The following is a 21,023-nucleotide window of genomic DNA, read 5'->3' as shown; positions in this document are numbered from 1 at the left end:
GACACTGTGGAGGTGGCATAAACCACTCCACGTGAAGGCACTGAATGTCCGGGCACCAATCCAACACCAGCTGCCAACAGCAGGCACGCGAGCAGGGTCACTACCCCCAGCTAAGCTGGCCTCTTAGAGTCAATACTGTCCTCCATTTCAGAGTCTCTTTGTCCAGCCCCAGGTCAGCTCTCCCTCCCTCAGCCTCCCAGGACTTCGGAGCTCCTCTCCCCACCCCATGCCCCGCTGCTCTCACACCTGGCCAAGCAGGGACTTGCTTTCGAGGTCACTGAAGCGGCTCTGTGTCAGGTAGGCTGGGCCTTTTACATAACTGCTTTGAGTCTCTGAGCCTTTTTTTTTTTTTTTTTAAGGTTATTTATTTATTTATTTTTAATTTTGTTTTTAATGTTTATTTATTTTTGAGAGACACAGAGACAGAATGCGAGTGGGTTGGGACAGAGAGAGAGGGAGACGAATCTGAAACAGGCTCCAGGCTCTGAGCTGTCAGCACACAGCCCGACGCGGGGCTCGAACTCACGAGCTACGAGATCATGACCTGAGCTGAAGTCGGACGCTCAACCGACTGAGCCACCCAGGCGCCCCAAAGCTTATTTATTTTTGAGACAGAGAGAGAAGGGAGAGAGGCAGAGAGAGAAGGGACAGAGGATTTGAAGCAGGCTCTGCCCTGACAGCACAGAGCCTGACGCAGGGCTTGAACTCACAGACCATGAGATCATGACCTGAGCCGAAGTCAGACGCTTAACCAACTGAGCCACCCAGGCGCCCCGAGTCTCTGAGCCTTTAGTTGTTGTGATGCCCCAGCTTCTAGCACAGTGTCAGACACATAATAGGTGCTCAATACATATTTGAATGACTAAGTCTTTGGGCTCCATGAATCTGCAGGTCTGTTGAACTCCGCTGGTAAAACTCTGGATTGATGCGTGTGGGTGACCGCGGCATTTCTGAGCTTCTGTTTTCCCATCTTTGAAATGGATAGGTTTGATGGAACCAGCCCTGTCCACCCCAGCATCCACTGCGGTGTGCTGGACAAACAGTGGACATTCCCACATACAGCCTCCCCCCCCCCATTCCCTCCCCTCTGTGCACACCCAGATTTTGACGAAACTCAAAAAATCATTGCAGGGGAAGCGAAGTCCTAACGTGATCTGTGATCATCACAATTATTGACCCGGGAACTAGCCGCTCACTCGGGGCTGGAGGTTTACAATCCTCTGCTGCTGGAGACTCCTTTTGTTCTGTCAAGGAAGCAGATTGCAGAGCACAGGGTGTGAATGACATCGTTACAGGACTCGGTTGGTCATCTCTTGATCTACTTAACAACGATTTATGGAGCATCGCTAAGTGCCTGCCCCTTGGGGATGCAACAATGAATGAGTTCTTTGGGAACTTACGTTCTGGTGGGAGAGACAGGGAATAATTAAAAAAAAAAAAAAGAGGATACATAGTAAGTGAGAAGATGCCGTATTAAGACAAGTGCCACCTAGGAAATCAACAGGGTGCTGAGTTATCGGGGCCAGGGAATGGGGGTTACCTTAGCAAGGGGTGTGGGTCAAAATGGGCCCTCAAAGCTTCATGGGAGAGCTTTATCTGAGCTGCACCTGGAGGCTAAAAAGGTGCTGATCTTGCAAAAAGCGGAGGGAAGAGCACGCCAGGCAGAAAGAACAGTCTGTGCAAAAATTTTGAAGGGGAAAGAGGAAATTATGGATGTTTTAAAAATATTTTTAAAAAAGAAAATCAGGGGCTGGCTCAGTCAGACTCTTGATAGCAGGGTTGTAAGTTCGAGCACCACGTGGGACACAGAGGTTACTTTAAAAGAAGAAAACCCTGCAATTCTTTATTGTTAATGCCAGATTAATTTCTTCATGCAACAGACAAGCCCCTGCCCTACTGTGCAGCCAGCCCTGTGCTAGTCCCCAGGGACAAACAGAGACGCATGAAAGGGACATTCTTGTCACACACATCCTGGACCGGGCACCCCACGGAGATGAGCTGGTCTGATGTTTGCGAAGGGCTCCCGGCTTGGATCCTTGGGGAATCCAAATAAACCCCGCAGGTTCTGGCAGCCCAGGCCTCCGGCCAGCCAGGCTCCAGGCCTCCAGAGGAGAGAGGCTGCTGCTTCCTGCCTCTCCCTCCCCCACCCACCTGGGCACAGAGGCTCTTTCGTCCATTGTTCCTGCTTCCTGCCCATCCGTCTCCAGCTGCTGGTCTGAACCCTGCAGATTTACACTGACAAGCGGATGCTTTTACCAGGACCCTCGAGGGGGACAGGGAGGGGAGTGGCCTGGGACTAGAGGGAACTTGGGGGAGGGAGGGCCAGAGCTTTGTGACAAGGAAGAGTTTCCTGCCCTGAAGAGGTGTTAGACCCTGAGGGCTGAGAGGAAGGGAAAAAAGTCCCCAAAGGCTCCCTCATGCTGGGAGACAGAGTGATTAATGACCCCGGACTCGGCAGGGCCTCCATGCCCCTTGGACAGGGTTCAGGTTCAGCAACATCTTCCCCGACCCCGATTTTCTGATGCGCAGAATGAGCACTGGACTTGGAGTCAGGAGGCCTGGGTTTCCACCTCCACCAACTCTTAGCTAGCTGACTCAGACAAATTTCTCAGCCTCTTCGGGCCTCAGTTTCCTCATCTGACGGGTGGGTCTAATAATCCATGCCCAGCAGTGTTGTGAAAATGAACGTGATCTTGTAGAATAGATGGTTGCAAAAAGCCATTAAAATGAAACACATTTTCTACCCCTCCACCCGCCCCGCCCCAGGCTCTCTTACCCTACGTAGGGCTCCTGTTGCAAACCGGCTCCTGTTAAGGGGGGGGGGGCTTGATGGAGCACCTACTGTGTGCCAGCCGCTGTGCCAGTGTTGAAGAGCAAGACTCAGTTCTTGTTCTCAAGGGAGACAGGCGAGCAGACACGTGTCACGTGACTGGTTAAAGCTGTTGAGCATGCCAGCCTGCTTGGGTCTATGTCCCAGTGCTGTCATTTACCCGCTGTGTGCAGCTGTAGGCAAGTCACTTAACCTCTCTGTGCCCCAATTTCCTAAATGTGCAAAATGGGGGCCAGTAATTACCCGCCTCATAAGACTGTGGTCAGGATTAAATTATTTGATGCTTGTTTTTTTTATTTTTTTTTTTAAATTTTTTTTTTCAACGGTTTTTATTTATTTTTGGGACAGAGAGAGACAGAGCATGAACGGGGGAGGGGCAGAGAGAGAGGGAGACACAGAATCGGAATCAGGCTCCAGGCTCTGAGCCATCAGCCCAGAGCCTGACGCGGGGCTCGAACTCACGGACCGCGAGATCGTGACCTGGCTGAAGTCGGACGCTTAACCGACTGCGCCACCCAGGCGCCCCGATGCTTGTTTTTTTTAAAAAATGTTTAATGTTTATTTATTTTTGAGGGGAGGGGGACAGAGCGCAAACAAGGGAGGGGCAGAGAGAGAGGGAGACACAGAATCTGAGGCAGGCTCCAGGCTCTGAGCTGTCAGCACAGAGCCTGATGTGGGGCTCGAACTCACGAACCGCGAGATCATGCCCTGAGCCAAAGTCGGAGACTTAATGGACTGAGCCACCCAGGCGCCCCAAATTATTTGATATTTGTAAAGCATTCAGTATAGTATATGTTATATGATATGCCTCAATAAATAAAAGTTATTATTATTATTATTATTATTATTATTATTATTATTATAGGATCTGCATTTCACCCAGAACGACAGGAGTCTGGTCCCGGAGCTGGAACGCTGGTCGCTGAGGCTGAAGGAAGCCGATGCTGAGTGGGCATGGTTCTCCTTGGCTGGCTCTGTCTGTCTGTCCTGCAGCAGTGTGGGACCACACACCATCGGTCCAGCCAAAGCTGCCACGTGCATGAAGCTGAAGCAGGTCCTGAACCACAGGGTCAGGAGCGTCACAAGGAGAGCGGCAGCCATGCGGTCCCACCAGGCAGCGACATGTGGAAACGTGGCAGCGGTCAGCTCTGGCTCCCAGGGGCTAGGCCACTGCCTAGTGGGGTCTGCACCACGCTGCTGGAGGGGCTGGCTGGGCCGGTCACGCGCTGGCCATACGGGTGTAGACCCCTGCCTAGCAGAGGGAGAACCCTCAACTGGACATCAGCTCCCCCTCTGCCTGGGTGGGAACAAGAAAACTCGAGGAACCCGTTGAGCCCCAAGACAGAGGGAGGACCGGGATCAGAAGGCATTGCATGAGAATAAACTCCCGGAGCCTTCTTCCCCTCGGTACAGTCCAGGGTTTGCAAGGGACGGAGACCCCTCAGCCCTGTTCTACTGACACCTATATAGTCTCTGGAGATAGCGACTCATTTCAGATCACAGCCAACTCAGGAGAAGAGTAGACTCACTGACCACTGCTCTTGCCCTATGGGGAAACGCTACCCAGGGATCGTTGTTCAGTTGTGACTCAGGAACCACGAGACCTATCGAGTGGGAAATAATCCCATACGTTAATTAAATGACAAACTATCGGGGTGTCTGGGTGGCCTCAGTCGGCTGAGCGTCGGACTTGGGCTCAGGTCATGGTCTCGCGGGCTGTGAGTTCGAGCCCCGCATCCGGCTCTCTGCTGACAGCTCGGAGCCTGGAGCCTGCTTCGGATTCTGTGTCTCCCTCTGTCTCTGCCCCACCCCCGCTCATGCTCTGTCTCTCTCTCTGTCGAAAATAAATAAACATGAAAAAAAATTTTTTTAAAGAGACAAATTATCATATTAAAAAGAGTCCTTATTAGTGGTGCTGCCGAAGTCAACGCAGAGTGGGGAGAAGGTGGCCTGAGGGACCTGCAGCCTAGCCAGCAGCGGAGCTGAGGAAGACGGGAAGAAGAGCTGAGCCTTAAACGATGAGTGTGAACAAAGTAGCAATAGGAACCTCCTCCCGCCCCCGCCAGGAGAGGACGCATCGGGGGTGAGAAGCAGCACTGGATGCTCCAGGGACCTGCAAGGGAAGGGAAGATTCAGCCGGAGGCACAGTGGCAGATGAGGCAGGGATGGAACTCGGGTCCTGTCAGCCACGCTAAGCTGTCGGGTCACGATGCTGTAGACAAGCAGAGGGTTGTAAGCAGCGGAGGGACAGAGCAGATGTTGAGTTTTGCAAACCGCCCTGGTTGAGGTATGGCAGATGGATTGGAAGGGTGGAGCCTGAAGACGGGGAGATCACACAGGAGGCTGTTGCAGTGCTGCTGTGGGTAGTGAAAGGGAGGAAAGGTTTCCTGCGCCTTGGGGGTGTTAAGTAAGAAAAATACTCCTAAAGGGCCTAGCACAGCACCCGGCGCATAGTAGGTGCTCACAGCTCGCAGTAAATGTAGCTAAACGCTGAGGGTCTGGACTAGGGCAGCGGTGGTAGGAATGGAGTAGGGGATTGGCTTGAGAAACACTGAGAAAGGCAAAGCTGCAGGAATCATCGACTGGCTGGCTGCAGGGGTGAGAAAAGAGGGGTCCGAGAATCCCTTCAATATTTACGAAGCACCCACCATGCCTGGGAGGCTGCTTTTAGCTGATGATCCAGCTTCCCGCATCCACCAACTTTTTGTGGAGCACCTACTATGTGCAAGGCACCTTCCTAGGTGCTGATGCTATAAAACCAAGCAGAGCTGGCCCCTGGTCCCCTGGAGCTCACCGATAAGACTTCATTAACAGTGGAAGGACCCGAGGCCTCTAGGGCCTCTGGAGCTGCCTTCTGGCAGATTCTCTTGGTGATCGCCAGGCTTTTCAAACCTCACACCCCCCAAACCGGAGTCCCACACCTGCCCTTCCCGCCTGCGCGTTTCCCCACCCCAGGAAGTGACACTACCACCCACCAGGTGCTCAGGCCAGATGCCTGGGTGGCCCTCCTAGTGCCTTCTCTCTCTCTACCCTCTACCCCACCTCCAGCCCAACCCATCTGTAGCTCCCGTGAAATGGATTTCAAAAACCCACTTTGAGTCCCTTGAGTTCTCTCCCCATCTTAGTCCAGGCCACCGGGACTGCCATGGGATGCCATTTCCACTGCGTGGCCGGTCTCCTTGCTGCTTGAGCCTCCCCTCATTATTCCCCACAACAGGCAAGAGCAAGCTTCCTTCTTTTTTCAAGTAATCTCTGCGCCCAATGTGGGGCTCGAACTCACAGCCCCAAGATCAAGAGTTGCGTGCTCTACCGACTGAGCCAACCAGCTGCCCCAAGTACAAGCTTCTTAAAAGGCAAACCACATCTCCTGATGCCACTGCTGAAAACTTCGCTTTAGTAGCTTCCCACTGACCTGGAATCAAATCCATGAACCTAAGAAGCCCCCCAAGCCAGCACAGGCCTGGCCCTGCCCTCTTCCCAGCCCCTCCTACAAGTCCACACCCCTTCCCTCTCTGCCCAGCACTGGTCTTCCAGCTTCCAGATCCACCAAGCTCCTTTCTACCTCTGGGCCTTTGCACATGCTGGTCTCTCTCCTGGAGATGCCCTTCCCCCCATTCTTTGCTGTGCTCATTCCTGCTCACTGTCCAGTCCCAGCTTCAGGGCCCCCTCCTTCCGGAGGTCTCCCTGACCATTTCAGTCTCGCCCGTTCCTCCTCATCTCCGTACTGTTTGTTTCTCTTGGAGCACTTTTCCCGGTTTGCAATTATTTTATTTGTCAACTTTTGTTATCTGTCTCCCTGCTCCTTGGACTAGGATCCTTGAAGGCAGTGTCCTCCGTCCTGGCCCTGGTGTTCCGAGGGGCACCTGCCCACCCCCCTAACTAACTTTCACTGAACACTGAGTTCCAAGGGTCCAGCCATCTCGCCAATCCCCCACAGCACCCCCCAAACTCCCCTTTTGTTCAAACAGGTGGAACTCTCTCCTCTCCCCCGCCTCAGCAGAATAACTTGTGGGTTATCTTGTCATCTATCAATCTCTAATAAACCGAGTTATTTTTAGAACAGGTGAAAGCAACGATCTCACATCTCTGAGAAGATTTTCCACTCCCATCTGACTTTCTACTACAATTTGGTTTCCTGTGGTGGTTGCGGAGGCTGTTAAGCTAGCAGGCTTTGTTATTCTGGGGTGCAGAGAAGGGCCTACAGAGAAAACCTAGCCTCCCCTCACACCCCTCGACCCTGCACCCTGCATGGAGAGAGGAACCCGGTGCCTGGGGCAATCCCCTGGCAGAGGACTCTGGGAAGCCTGGAGGAAGCCTGACACTCACTGTGTGTCATTTGCCTCGTCACTTTCCCTTTCTGAGCCTCAGTTACTCCTCTGAAAAAGGAGGGTGTGGGAGGGTTAATCACTAAAGACCTCTGACTGGTAAGATTTGGATAGAACCATGAGCCAGTGGGGTTTTTTTTCCGTCCCTGGACATCAATTAGATGACATCAGTTCTTTCTATGAATGAAATGTAGTCAGTGCCTCTTACAGCACATATGCAAATATATGTAAATTAATACAAAATAAAGGACCCCCAAAAGCTTCTGTTCATAGAACCGAGGTCTGGTCAGACCTGGGGTGGAGGGAGAAACTTAGCTCATGCTTTCACCCTCCTTGAATGCCTCCCCCCATCCCCCACCCTACAGAGAAGGACCTGAGAAGGACCCCGGGAAGGAAGGTGACTGGCCTAGAGTCATGCAGCCAAACACTGACAAAGTGTTTCAGCAGCCAGGTCTCTACGCTGGCATTTTTCTCACCGGCCCTTCCTTCTGTTCAGCCCAGGCCTGGGGCTAGAACCTAGCTCTAAGGGAAGGGAGGTGCAACCTGTGGCCAGGACAAGGTGCACTGGAATAAACTTCATAATGAAGTTCTACCAAAACACCCTGTATGCAGATCGGGGAGAAGTCCTTTTGGTTATGTGATCAGGGTGAAGAGGTCCTTTGAGTCACATGTTGAAAAACTGGGATGTAGGGAGATGATTCCCTGTAGAGGGGACCGTGTACCCCAAGGAGCAGATGCCGAAAACAGGAAAGCACCGTCATGCTCCGGCGTTCCTGCTTATAAAGACAAGCCTCCATGGTGTCCCCTGCCAACCAGAATGCGACCCCCCCCCCCCGTCTCTTTTAGATGGAAATTCTGGAACCTCCCCTGCCTATAGGATAGTGCACATGTAGGGAGATAGTGAGGAATGAGCCTGGATAGCTACCTGGGGACCAACATGTCCAAAGTCTGAAATGGTAAGCTAGGGAATCATCTGGATTTTGTTCTGAGAGCAATAGGGAGCCACTGAAGGTTTTAGAACAGTGAGAGAAGTCATCAGATTCATATTTAGGATGACCCGATTGGTGCTGGCAGCAGAGAAATCAGTTCGAAGACTGGGGACAATAGTCCCAGTGGCAAAGGGAAAGGCCTGAACCGGGCCAGGGAAGCAAGAGTAATGCAGGGATACTTGTCTGAATGGAGTAGTCTGAGCCTGTTTGGATAGGGAGGCAAGGGAGAGGACTGAGAACAGTGAGTCTGCTTAATCCGGAGAGGAAGGGAGCTGAGGCCTCTCCTTTCCATCCTTCTCATGACTGGCTATTTCCCCAAGCTGGTGCCCAGGCAGGCAGGGAAGGGGGTGCCCAGGTCAGTGGGGCTGCTGCCTGCCAGGAATCCAGGACAGAGGGCAGCTTGACTTTGTTCTCTGGGGACTTTTATTCTATTTCTCTAACTTGTTAAGGAAAGACCTGGGAGCCTTAGGGGACCACAAGTCAAGTATTTCCCAAACATTTATTTAGTACTCACTAGGGCAAAGTATTAGTGTGGGGGACAGACATGCCGAGGCCAGATTTCCTAAATCTCAAACTGTGATGTGAGATGTGCATAGGATTTTTTTTTCCCCCAGATTTGACATTTATCTATATGACAAGCACTTTAAGGACATCTGTTATAGGCTGGGTTACGACCCCACAAAAGTTATGTTGAAGCCTCGACTCTCAGCACCCCAGAATGTGACCTTATTTGGGAAGAAGGTTGCTGCAGATGTAATTACTTAAGATGAGGTCGTATTGGAGCGGGGTTGGCCCTTAGTCCAATCTGACCGGTGTCCTCCTAAGAAGAGGAGAGAACCACACAAGGGGAACACTGTTGTTGACAGAGGCAGAGATGGGAGTGATAGAGCTGACCACCACGGAATGCCACAGACTCATGGCCACCAGAAGCTAGTGGAGGCAAGGAAGGTTTCTACCCAGAGTCTTCGACAAGGTGACCCTGATGGTACCTCGATTTCAATCCTCGAACCTCCAGAACAGAGTGAATAAGTCCGCGTTGTCTTAACCCCGGCTTTGCGGTACCTTGTCACAATGGCCCTAGGAAACGAATAACACACTGAAATCAATCACATTTAACTTCGGCCACTGCCCCCACTGATCACCACTTGAAAGGCGGGGGCCTTTCTAGAACAGACACGCCCGTGCCACTCCTTTGTTCAAAACGTGTCCACAGCTCCCCAGTGCCCCGGGCAACGCTTGGAGGGACTCCTTGCCTGGGCCCCACATGCTCCCAGCCTCTCATCTCTGCCCTTTGCCCTCTGCTATCAGCATTTCCTCGGGCCCTTCCTCTTATTACCCCCCCCACCCCCGCCGCCACCACCACCTGTTCCCCCTTCCCTGTCTTCGGTAGAGCGGTTAAGAGCAGAGTGCCTGGTTTTGAATCCCGGCTCCCCCACCGCCCAGCGTCCGGCAGTGGCACCTTGGGCAACTTTGTCTCAACGCCTCAACTTTCTCACGTGTAAAACGGGAATACTAGCCGTTCCTATTTCAGAGAATGGAAAGGCACCTTGAAAGGGCTTAGTCTTTTGATCTGGCACACGGAGGAGCAGTGATATTACCTCCCTCATGCTTGGTGTGCTGTCTCCCAGAAGGCCTCTCTGCCCACCGCCCCCCCCACCCCCCACCCCAGGGGATTGTGTCACCCACGTATTGTACCTGTCTCGTCATATTTCTGTTTTCACCAGGTTGTGCACTTCTCTGGGCAGGGAAGAGGCCATCCTGCATCCCTGCATCTGAGCACGCAGCAGGAGAGCAATAAATGCTTGCTGCGGTAACTACCGAGCAGAGCGAATTGGCCAAGGGGATCTGGGAGGTAGGGCGTGGGGACAGCTTTCATAGGACAGTCGGCCCATCTGTCTGGAAGTGAAAGTTGTATTGTTAGTTCTGAGAGCATGAGAAAGAAAGCGAGAACCAGAGAGAAAAAGGCAGTGGGCAGAGGGCAGAGCCCGCGCCCCGCTCCGGCACCCCGACCTTGCCCACCAACCCCAGCACATCCTGCCCCTCCCCCGTTGTGCCCCTCCAAATGCTCACCCACGCACACCTACCCCATCCCCAGCCAGCGGCTTCCTCTGACACACATTTTCCATTGCTGGGCGGGGCGGAGCCCTTCCAGGTGAAAACAATCTCCGGGGTTTCCTTTTCAGGGTCCTTCCCCCAACGTTCCCGCCGAACCTACCTGTCAGCAGCCCCCGACTTCAATGGCACAACATCGGCCTGGGGCCAGAACATCCAAGGCTACGTGAGGTGCCGCCTGGTGTCTCAGATCAGGTTCAGAATGGTGACTCAGGATGCTGGCTCCGCTGCACTCGAGCTGTGTGACTCTAGGCAGGCCCCTTCCCCCCTCCGAGCCCCCTTTTCTGTAAAAAGGGGTGGTGATGCCAGTCCTCCGGAACTGTGGTGGGTTTTCCGTGGGACGATGGGAAGAGCACGGGAAAGCTCTACCAATCTGATTGTCCGTGGGGACAGCGCAGGCGTGCCGTGGCAACAGGGAAGGTCCCCTTCCCCAGGCCCAGGGCCGTGCCAGGCACTAAGGGGTTGAGAGCGTCTGGCTTCCAGTGTTGCTGAGTATGGATGGGGAAGTGGGGCCTAGAGTCTGGCGGAAAGAACAGGGAAATGGGAGTGAGACCTGAGCTCACCCCCGCCCCCCCATGACTCTGTGACTTGGCATGTCTTTTCTCCTCTCTAGACCTCGGTTTCCCAGACTTAGCATCGCGGGACTAACTCTGATGCCTGTCTAGGTCTTCCAGGTCTGAAATCTCCGACCTCCTAGAACCCTCCACCACCACATTCACCTCCCTCGCGCAGACGAAGCGTTTGCCTGCCTCACTGGGTTTGAAGGAAGATCGCAGTCTTACTCGTTGCACACTGAGCATCCAGCACAGGACCAGGTGCAGAGTCAGTGGTGAGGGATGGTGGGGGGGGGGGGGGGGGACAGGACTGGAGGGAAGTGAGTGAATGGGGAGAGGGGGGAATGAGGGAATTGGGAGATGGATGCTGGAGGAGTGGACAGTGGACGGATGGATGGTTGGATGATGATTCTACCGGCAGGTGGACAGCTGATGAAAGTGAATTGGTGGGTGTTGAATACTCAGCTACTGATCACGGTTTTTAGCATCACACACACCCCGGGCTTGCCAGGGACCTCCCCTACTCGCAGCCAACGTTCCATGGCTCTGGTTTCTCCTCCAAAGCACGGACGTGGGTCTAAGAATCCTCCCAGGACTCTCTCCACACGAGAGCCTGGATAAGCTGCCCATCACAAGGCCTTACCGGGCTGCCCGGGTGGCTCAGTCGGTTAAGCATCTGACTTGGGCTCAGGTCATGATCTCACAGTTCGTGGGTTCGAGTCCCGCGTCGGGCCCTGTGCTGACAGCTCGGAGCCTGGAGCCTGCTTCGGATTCTGTGTCTCCCTCTCTCTCTGCCTCTCCCCGACTCATGCTCTGTCTCTGTCTCTCAAAAATAAATAAATATTAAAAAAAAAAAAAAGAAGAAGAAGGCCTTACCTTTATCATCCCATCGAAATTTCCCCCGCATCGGTGTGAAAATGACAGTGACTTATTCACTGTGACCCTACATACGCAGGAGTGGGTGTTTCTGGATGATACGGCGTTTTGCCTAGGGAGGAACCGCTGAGTGTGGTGGAGGCGAAGACGCCGAGTTGACCTGCTGGCTACCGTCTGGTGAGCCTAGTCTGTTACCTCTGCAGACCTCCCGTCCAACGCAGGCCGTGCCTTCCAGCCATTAACAGCTCCCCCGGCAAGAGACTCTTACAACTCCCCAGTCGTCCCCAGTTCTCTCCTGCCAGCCTATCTTCACGCCCTCCCAGGGACCCTAGACCCAACAGGGGTCAGAACCCAGTTTGGTGGGTTACCCTCCCCCACTCTGTCCCATGGACTCAACCGATGTAGAAACATTACAGGATTTGGGGTCAGAGGTGAAGTTCACCTCAGGTGAAGTTTTAACTTTTTAGCCCTCGGCCAGGTCTTCACTCTGGGGAGCAGGGGTTGGCCCAGAGACGGAACAGGGCAGCGGGAAGAGACAGGCTTTGGAGCTACGGAGACGTGGGTTCACATCATGCCCCCATCGGGGAGTGGGACCTCGGACAAGTGACTTAACTCCTGAGTCTCTGCTTCCTCATCTGTACAGTGGGGGGAAACAGCCCCCTGTGGCTCCTGAGCACCTGAAACGGGGACCGGCCGAGCGGAGACGTGCCGTGCTTGTAAAACACGCACTGGACTGTTTAAGACTTAGGGGAAAAAATGTTAAAATTCTTAAGGACTTTTGTATCACTTTTAAGTGATATTATATATTGATAATACCTTGAAATATTGGGTTAGATAAAATGTTATTAAGAATTTTTTTTACCTTTGAGGAGGTCCCTCTGCTATGCAGCCTTCCCAGCCTCCCTCAGAGTTTGAGGGTTTCTCTTGCCTCAGGGTTTGAACACGCTTCTATAACAGCTTCTTAGCAAATATTGTGGTTGTCTGTTTAGGCGTCTGTCTCCCCATCTAGTCCATGAACTCCTTGGGGTCAGGAGATCTAGCTCGGTTATCTCTGCTCCCGGTTGCCTGTACGGGGCCTGGCACACAGCAGATACTCAGCCAAAGTTACTCAAGTGGATACGTATGTACATGTGAAAGCAGGGTGAAGTTTTGCTATTCTACCTGGAGTCCTTGATGAATACAACAGGATACAGGTCACAGTAAAACCATGAGCAGGGCCTTGGCAGGAAACAGACGGTACACTCAAGTTGAGAAGTTTGAAGAGGGTTTAATCAAGAGACTATTACCAAAGTCGCAGGCAGGATTCAGGGAGACCGGGAGGGACGGTGCAGTATCCCAGGGCTGGCCACAGCGGGGGGCCGTTACCACCCATGGCCTGAAGGGTGAAGAGGGAGAAGCTACCCGGACTCAGGGCCAGAGATGTATGCACGGGGTCGCCTACCAGGAGCCAGAGCCTTTGGGTGAGGGACACAGCCAACCCGTGCGACCCTGTAGCAAGGGGCTGGGGGAATCACTATGCCCCATTCTCCACCTGCCCTCTGCCTTCCTGCCCCACCCAACCAGAACCAGAGGGCAAAAGAGGCCATTGATGGCACCCCAGAGTTCACCTGCCAGGGCACAGAACAGGATGGAGAAGGGCAGAGGGGAGTTCTAGAGGGGCAAACAGAGAAACGCAGCACTGTGGAGAACATTATACCCCTGGGATCTTTGAGGGCCTCTGGACATCTTTATAGAGGGCAAGACACGGTCACCACCAACCACAATCGTTAGGTAAACAACTACTGTGTGCCGGGTGCTGTGCTAACCCATTTTCCAGGCTCAGAGTGTGCAAGGAACTTGCCCGAGGGTACACAATAGGAAATGGTGTAGCCGGGAATGGAACGCGGGTCGGCCCCCAAACTCAGGTTCTCATCACCTCTTCTCAACTACACATCAGGCACTGTGCTGAGTACTCTGTCTGCATTATCTCTAATCCATCAAAATTCTGCAGGGTCATGTCCTTTTCCTGTCTCAGAGAGGTCGAGTGATTTCTCCAGGGCCACACAGCTCGTGGGGGATGGGAGTGAGGCAGAGAGGCAGGGTTGGTGAGTTTGCCATTAATTAGAGCAGGTGAGTGGCAGATTGCATGGTGGCAGCCTCAGGGATTATTTTAGCCCCAACGGGTAGAGCCACCTCTCACCAGGTGCCTCCTAGAGTCACTCCCCAGCTGCAACCACAGGATTTAGATTTGCAGAGCTGGGCAGGGCCCTCAGCATCCTCTAGGCTGACTCTCGCCTGTGACTCTAAAACTAATAATAATTACGGCAGCGGCAGCCATGGCTTCCAGAGCCCCTGATATGTTCATTCGTTGTCTTTCTCTACACGGTCACTAAATCTGACCATGACTTTCCCTGCGGGCTGTATGCTGTCTGGAGGCAGGTACCGTGGGCTGTTCAGCTTGCAGAGCAAGAACTGAGGCTGAGAAGGAAAGGGCTTGTCCACGGCGACGCAGCAAAGCAGACCCTATGCAGCCAGACCTCCCCCCGGGGCAGCGTATGCCCCTAAGAAGAGCGCCGGTTTTGGAGCGGGACAGGCTGGGTTCGGCCTGGCTCTGCACCTGCCGGATGCACTGACCTTGGGCAAATCACTCTTGGGTGTCTTCATCTCATCTGTAACACAGGGGTGGCAGTATGCACGCACGTGGCGTGGTGAGGATGAAGTGAGTTGTTGTACATGAAGCCCTGACAACGGAGGCTAGAACGCAACAGGCGTTATCACCCCCTCCTAGTCCACTGAGTTTTCCCACCCCGTCTGGGGAGGCTCTTAAAGTCGTGCTCTTGGGTGACCCTGGCTTTGGTAACCGACTGAGCAGCGGCCGTGCCCTGCGTGGTACGCGCTCTTGCTTGCCTCCTCCGGCGCTCACCATGCCCCCATTCCCACTTTGCAGGCAAGGAAACTGAGGCCCAGAGAGAGCTAATGACCTGCGCAGGCCTTCACACCTCAGAAATCGCAGCCAGGACGGCCACACCCAAGTCGAAGCCCGTAACCCCCCCTCTGCCAACTGCAGGAAACCCAGATTGTTATGATTATTGGTATTGTTGTCCAAAACAATACTCCAGACGGGCGACAATACAACAATCATGGAGGGTGCTTATTTCCATGGGCTCCACAGTCATCCCGCCGCCCCCGTGGAGGGGGCCTGGAGCTTTAAGAAGAGGCTCCTCGAGCAGGATGAACAAACAAGCAGTGAAAAGCTCACAGCTGGGCCCCAGGTGCTGGGAGAGAGAGTGGGGCAGGAAGCGGGCAGGCCATTTCTTTCTTTCCTCTTCTTTCTTATTTGTTTGAGAAGCAACTTTACTTTCTAAATCGGTCATTGTCACCCGTTGGCCCCCGCCCCACCTGGGCCAGGGCCTCTGGTGACAGGGGCTCAAGAGGAAGCTCTAGGGGGCAGAAGGGATGAGGGCACTAGGTGTGGCAGAGCCAGGGGGGCCCAGCTGGACTTGGGGGGGACGGGGAGCTCTTCCCCGGCAGGGGCCTCGTGGATTCCCTGCAAGTGACCTGGCAGGCAGTGCCTGGCTGCGGTGTGACCCGAGTCCTTCAGGTTCAGCTGCCAGGCGCCCCTCATAAACAGGGAGGTATCAGGGCAATAGTTAAGGGGCATGGCCCTGGCATCAGACCCGTGTGGCTTCCAAGCTCTGTGACCTCACCTCTCCGAGCCTCTGTTTTCTCACCTGTAAAATGGGAGGGGTTGTTGTGACAATTAAGCATAATTAAATAACATGACCAATGTAAACCACGAAGCACATTTACTAGCATTTAGCATATTCACTAGCTGGAGATTTACTTGAGAAGCCGACAGCTATCGGGGACTTAACAACGTGCCAGGCACTTGTCAAGCGTCCTAAACGTATTCATTCACTTCATCAGCACCGTAACACTCTTTCCACTTAACAGATGAGAAAACTGAGGCACCGGAGAGGCCGAGCGTGTTGCGCACACAGGGGCGGATCCACATTTTGCAGGATGTGAGTAGAGCGTATACCACACTGGGGAACCCCGGTAAGAAAAATAATAGGAAATTATGAATACAAAATGATGCACAAGGCCTCGCAAGGGAGCGACCCAAGGCTTAAACTTCATGAGCCTGACCTTCAGTCTCCCTCTAAGCTCTAGACCACACAGCTAGCAAGTGGCGGAGCCCAGGTGGCCAGGCTCCGGAACACGCAGTGCTATAAAGGCAGTATTAATAGTAGACGAGACAGGAGGCCTCTACCAAATGTCATACAAGGTGCCAGCAAATAAGAGGCAAGACTTTCACTGTGCTTGCTGTGTGCCACACGCTTCTAATTTAACCCTCCAACAACACAGCGAGGTGGGCAACATTATTACCATCCCCATTTTACAGACGAGGAAACTGAGGCTCAGGGAGGACCAGTGCCTTGCCTGAGGGCACAGATCTAAGAAGGGACAGGACAAGACTCGAACCCAGGCAGCCGGACTGCAAGGGCTCTTTGTTTAGCCACTGTGAGAACTGTTACCTCGCTCATCATTGGGGATCAGCCCCTCCAGCCGTCACCCTTCAGCTCCCTCGGCAAGTCCTGCCATCTTTTACCTGACAGCAGATTGGGGCGGGGACAAGACACCCTGGCTTTGGAGTCAGAAGTGCCCGCACACTAGTCCTCACCCTGTTGCTTCCTAGCCGGGAGCCCCTGAGGCAGACTTTTCCCATCTCTGAACCTCAGTTCTCTCTTCTGTGAAATGGGATTGTATGATTTATAGGGCGGGGGAGTCTGGATGCACGATTACTTGGTACGCTTTGTAATGTGCTATCAGTAAACCAGGTCTTATCTGTGCGTACTTCTAGGTCTCCTGGCTGCCGTGGATAATACTTCACAGGGTAGTCTGGAAGACCAGAGACAGGCAGATGAAGGGCCTGGTCCGCACTAGGTGTTCGGCACTGGGAGAGATTGCCGCCCTGTAGGCAGAGGAGAGGTCATTTGTGACGAGAGGACTTTGGAATGGAGAAAGAGCACAGGACCAGGTGTCGGGCAACCTGCGTTCTAGATGGCTCTCCGCGACCAGCTCGTTGTGTGGCCTTGGACCAGTCACTTCCCTCTTTCTGGGCTGTTTCCCTATTTGTAAGTTACATGCGTCATCCCCCCAATGCATGAATGAAATAGTCTCTAAGGGCCTTAAGAGATCGGATTTCTGCATAAGAGCACAGGACTGTCTTCTGGGGTCCTCTGAGGGCTCTTCCTGTGGAGGCTCCCCACTTCCCTTGGGGTGCTCTTCATGACTACCCTTGAGGCAGAGAGGAGGGTTTGCAGTGAACTCTCACAGCTCATCGGCTCCAACAGAACCACGGTGTTGTGGCTTAGCATGTGGGCCCTGCAGCCAGACGGTCTCGATCTAACAATCAGTTTCCTCATCTGTAAAATGGGGATGAAGATAACAGACTTCCTTGTCCCCATTTTATAAATAAGGAGAGGTAGGTTCCAGGGGGCGCCACACTTGCTGGAGGTCACGGCTCCCACCTTATGTTTGTTCTACTGTCCCTGCCCCACACTCTCAGAGGCGTGACGTTCCCTGTGCGGGAATCCTGGCTCCCTCTCTCCCTCCTGGACGGTTGGGTCACACTTTTTCCCCTCTGCCTGACCCCCTATCTCTCCTCTCTCCTCCATCCAGTGGGGTCAGGCCCCTGGGCCAGGCCCGGTGCCCCCACTTACAAGCAAGTGACTCTGAGCAAGCCTGGGCCCCCCGCCCCCATCCACGTAACAGGGACAACGCCCCCTACCTCATGCGTGGAAATAGATACCCGGCCTAGTACCCGACCCACTATGAGCACTCGTGAAATGTCAGCTGTTTCCGTCCTTCACCAGCATCCTTCAGACCCAGGTCAAATTCTGCCTTCTTGGGGCGCTGCCCTCGTGCCTCCACAGGACCGAGTTTCTCTGGGCTCCCACAGCCCAGTCCCTATGGTGCTTATGACCTTACAGCCTAACTATTAGCTGTGTCTGTCCCACACTACCTCAGACTCTTGCGTTCTAGCCTTCTTGCCATCTGCTGTGTCTGGCATAGGGACCAGTATACAGCAGGTGTTCCATTAAAGACTGACTGACTGAATGAACGGTATCTCAGTGATGCTGAATTTATCAGCGTACTTTCCGCCCTCCCAGGACAGCAGGAATCTGCGTGCCATTATTACCGCCGTATCTTCCACCAGCACCTTACGTGGCTTCCATTTATTGAGCCCTTACCAGGTGCCAGGCACCAAGGTAAGCATTTCTCAGCGCCAGCTCACTCATGCCCCTCAGCCACGGCTGGGGGAGTGTTCTGTTGGAATCCTCATTTCCCAAAGAGGGAAATAGGCTCTGCTGGGGGCAGGGGGTAGCACCTGTATTGGCTGAATGGGGGGGGAGGGCCTTTCCGCTTGGGTGGGTGGAGCCCAGAACAGTAGGAGCCTGTCACCCCTTCCAGAACTTGCCTCTGCCCGTTCCTTCCTTGCAGAACTTCTCTCCTGCCTTGAAGACCCAGAACCCCTCTCATACTCCTCAGTCTCCTTCCCAAGTTCTGTTCAACATCGGTGTTCCCCAGGGTTCTGCCCTCAAGCCTCGGGCTGAACGGAGGCAGGGATGTAGTTCGTCGTGCCCATCTGGCGTATCCCCAGTCCTTCTCATTTCCTGTCCATGGGGGCCGGCGGGATGTCCATCACAGGGCCCTACAAGCTGGGAAGGGCAAGGAGGCCAACCACAGTGCCACATTCTCCTTGGTACAGTGACTGGGCGGGGGCTGGGCGGGTGATGCCCACTGGGTCAATCAGAGCCCTTCCTGGGACTGTCGGTCCACACAGCCAGTAGGGCCACTGGCCTTTCCTTCTGAAGTGTGAGCTGACAGTGTGTGGACATGTGAGCATCCTTCCTGGGACTGGAGAGGGCCCGTCTGCCGTGGGCTAGAAAGAGGCCCATTCTTAAAGACAGGCGGAAACAAACAGAACTGACTGATGGGGTGGAGGGGAGATAACACAAGGAGCCCCCTGAGGGTAGAACCTTCCTCTCCACCCTATTAGGAACCCTGGATCCAGCAACGCCTGAAGTTGACATGCCCTTGTAACTCCAAGGTAAAGGAGCCACTAAATTCTCAATCTCTCCTTTTCCTTTTCAATTTTTCCTCCCTTAGCCTGGTTTGAACTGAGTTTCTGTCACTTACAACCGAAGCTTCCTAATACAATATTCTCTCTTCTCTCTCCCTCTAGCCTCCTGTGGATGAGGTTGGGCCTTATCTACTCCCACATCCAGGGGCCTAGTACAGAGAGCTCTTGAAGAAATGGATGTCTGACAGGTACCCTGAAGGTGACCTCACCCTGCTCCTTTCCTGGGTCCCCCATCCCAGTTAATGCTGTCACTGTCTACCTCAGGTTCCAGAGCCAGAAAATTCAGTTGTCCTTACCTTCTCTCCCCCAAACTGTTCTACTGTAAGTATTGCTGTTCTGTTTCAGAAAGCTCTCTCCCATCTGTCCCCCTCTCCTGCTCCCTTGCCATTGCCTTCGTTTAGACCACCTTCAACTCACTGCGACAACTTCAATCAGTCCTCTCTTTTTCCTTCCTTTTATCTGTCCTCTCTACCTACTGCCACAGCGATCTCTCTAGAACCCACACCTGATGACATCACTCCCCTGTTTCGAACCCTGCAGGGTTCCCCATCAACCTCAGGAGAAGTCACACTCCCTATGGTGGCACTGAAAGCCCTGCCCTGTTTCCTCCCTCCCGCACCCCTCTCTTCCCACCCTGCATCTCAGACACATTTCATGCCCTTTCCCTGAACACACTACATACTTTCTTGTCCCCAGACTCTTCTGCTAGAACTGTCTCTGCCCGGAATGTGTGTCTGCTTCTCCCCACCTGAACTCCAACCATTCCTCAAAGAAGTCCTCCTCCCTGTATCCTCCTACCCTACCCCTAGGGAGTGCACTCCCCAACCCCTCAGTGCTCCCACCACACCGTTGCCTCTTGGCTAACTGGACGGTGAACCCCCCTGAGGGTAGGATCGATCTCTCCACCCTTATGCCAACGAGGCCGGATGTGGTGGGCTTCTCCAGAGAAAGTGAATGCCAAGTGGTCCTTCTCATGGGGCTCGGAAACTCACCGGCTAAATCTAGTTCGGTTCTTGACTAATCCTTGACCCTTGAGGACAAAGAGGCACCTGGAAAAAAAAGAATCATAATTTCGGTTCTCTGCACGTGGACAGCACTGCATAGCTGACAAAGCGTTTCTGGGTTCCTCGTTTGGTCCTTGCATCTATCTCTATGGATTGTCAGGGAAGGTGTTATCAACCCCACATCACAAGTGGAAAACTCGCATCAGGTAGGAATGCAACCAAACCCCGGTCTTGGGAAAGCCCCTGACTCTCTCAGCCCCTCAGACTTTTCTGATCCAAGCCCTCCCCACCCTCCGCATTTCCCAGATGGGGGCTGCCAGGCACAGAAGGCCAGCGTACCTGGATGAGAAGGGACAACGCGGCTTCCGGGCCGGGCTAATAGCAGCCACCATGACCACCGTGACAGCGCCTGCCCTTACTGTGCACGAGCGTTCGGGGCACTTCGCTAGCATTAACGGGCTCACGAAGAAGAGTTAATCGTTCTCATTTTGCAAAGGAGGAAACTGAGGCACGCACCGGTTGAGAGCCTTGCCTCTCTTAGGTCTTCCTGAGCACCTCCCCCCCCTCCCCATTGGCCCAGCGCTTTGGAGTGTATACCGTTCACACCTCTTTCCCGGTCTCACCAGCCCGGCCGAGCCGGGAGAGGGCACCACGCCCGCGGCCCCGCAGCCAAACTCTGCGGGGCGCGGGGGGCGCCGGGCCCGCGAGTGCGCGTGCGCGCCACCTCCGCGCGCGCCGCCCCGCGCGGAGCCCCGCTTCCCGCAGCGCAGCGCGCCAGGTGCGCCCCGGTGGCCGCGGCGCGGCGGCTGTGCCCGCGTGGGCGCGGGCGAGGGGACCCGGGCGGGTGGCGCCCCACGCCCATCCTCCCGCCCGCCCTTTCTCCCGTGGCTGGTGGCAGGTGAGTGGGTGTCGAGGAACCGCCAGGCAGCGGAGAAAACAGGACGCCGCAGAAATCAGATTACTCACCTGCAGCTGCGACTACCCAGCGCTAATAAAAGCTGAGCTTCCTGTTGTTTCTTTATTACCACCCTCTGCCTCCCCCAGCCCCGGCCCAGCTCCCAGCTGCAGCCAGAGCCCTAACTGATGGCCAGAAACTGGCCGCTTCAGGGTCCAGGGCCACGCTGCTGCCTGCAATCACGCCATGTGTGCAGCGCACGATGAGGTTCATGTTTCTCCATCACCTGCATGCGAATCACCTGGGGTG

At 54.2% G+C, this 21,023-nt stretch overlaps 1 long non-coding RNA gene across 3 annotated transcripts; it reads right to left on the bottom strand.

Annotated features, from left to right (window-relative positions):
- Positions 1-401: 401 nt before the first annotated feature.
- On the bottom strand, positions 402-20,025 carry LOC132673283 (uncharacterized). Of its 3 annotated transcripts, none has more exons than XR_013557685.2 (4): positions 11,454-20,025; positions 9,840-10,776; positions 9,134-9,221; positions 402-1,244 (listed from the first exon to the last, which is right to left on the bottom strand). It is a non-coding gene; the product is annotated as an uncharacterized LOC132673283 (long non-coding RNA). The 3 variants fall into 3 exon arrangements; XR_013557684.2 differs by having other exon boundaries at positions 9,840-16,640; positions 19,808-20,025; XR_013557683.2 differs by having other exon boundaries at positions 9,840-20,025.
- Positions 20,026-21,023: the final 998 nt, after the last annotated feature.

Source organism: Panthera onca, chromosome C1 (assembly GCF_046562875.1).
Source record: "Panthera onca isolate mPanOnc1 chromosome C1, mPanOnc1 haplotype 2, whole genome shotgun sequence".
Lineage (NCBI taxonomy): Eukaryota > Metazoa > Chordata > Mammalia > Carnivora > Felidae > Panthera > Panthera onca.
This window is presented reverse-complemented; position numbering and strand designations above follow the sequence as displayed.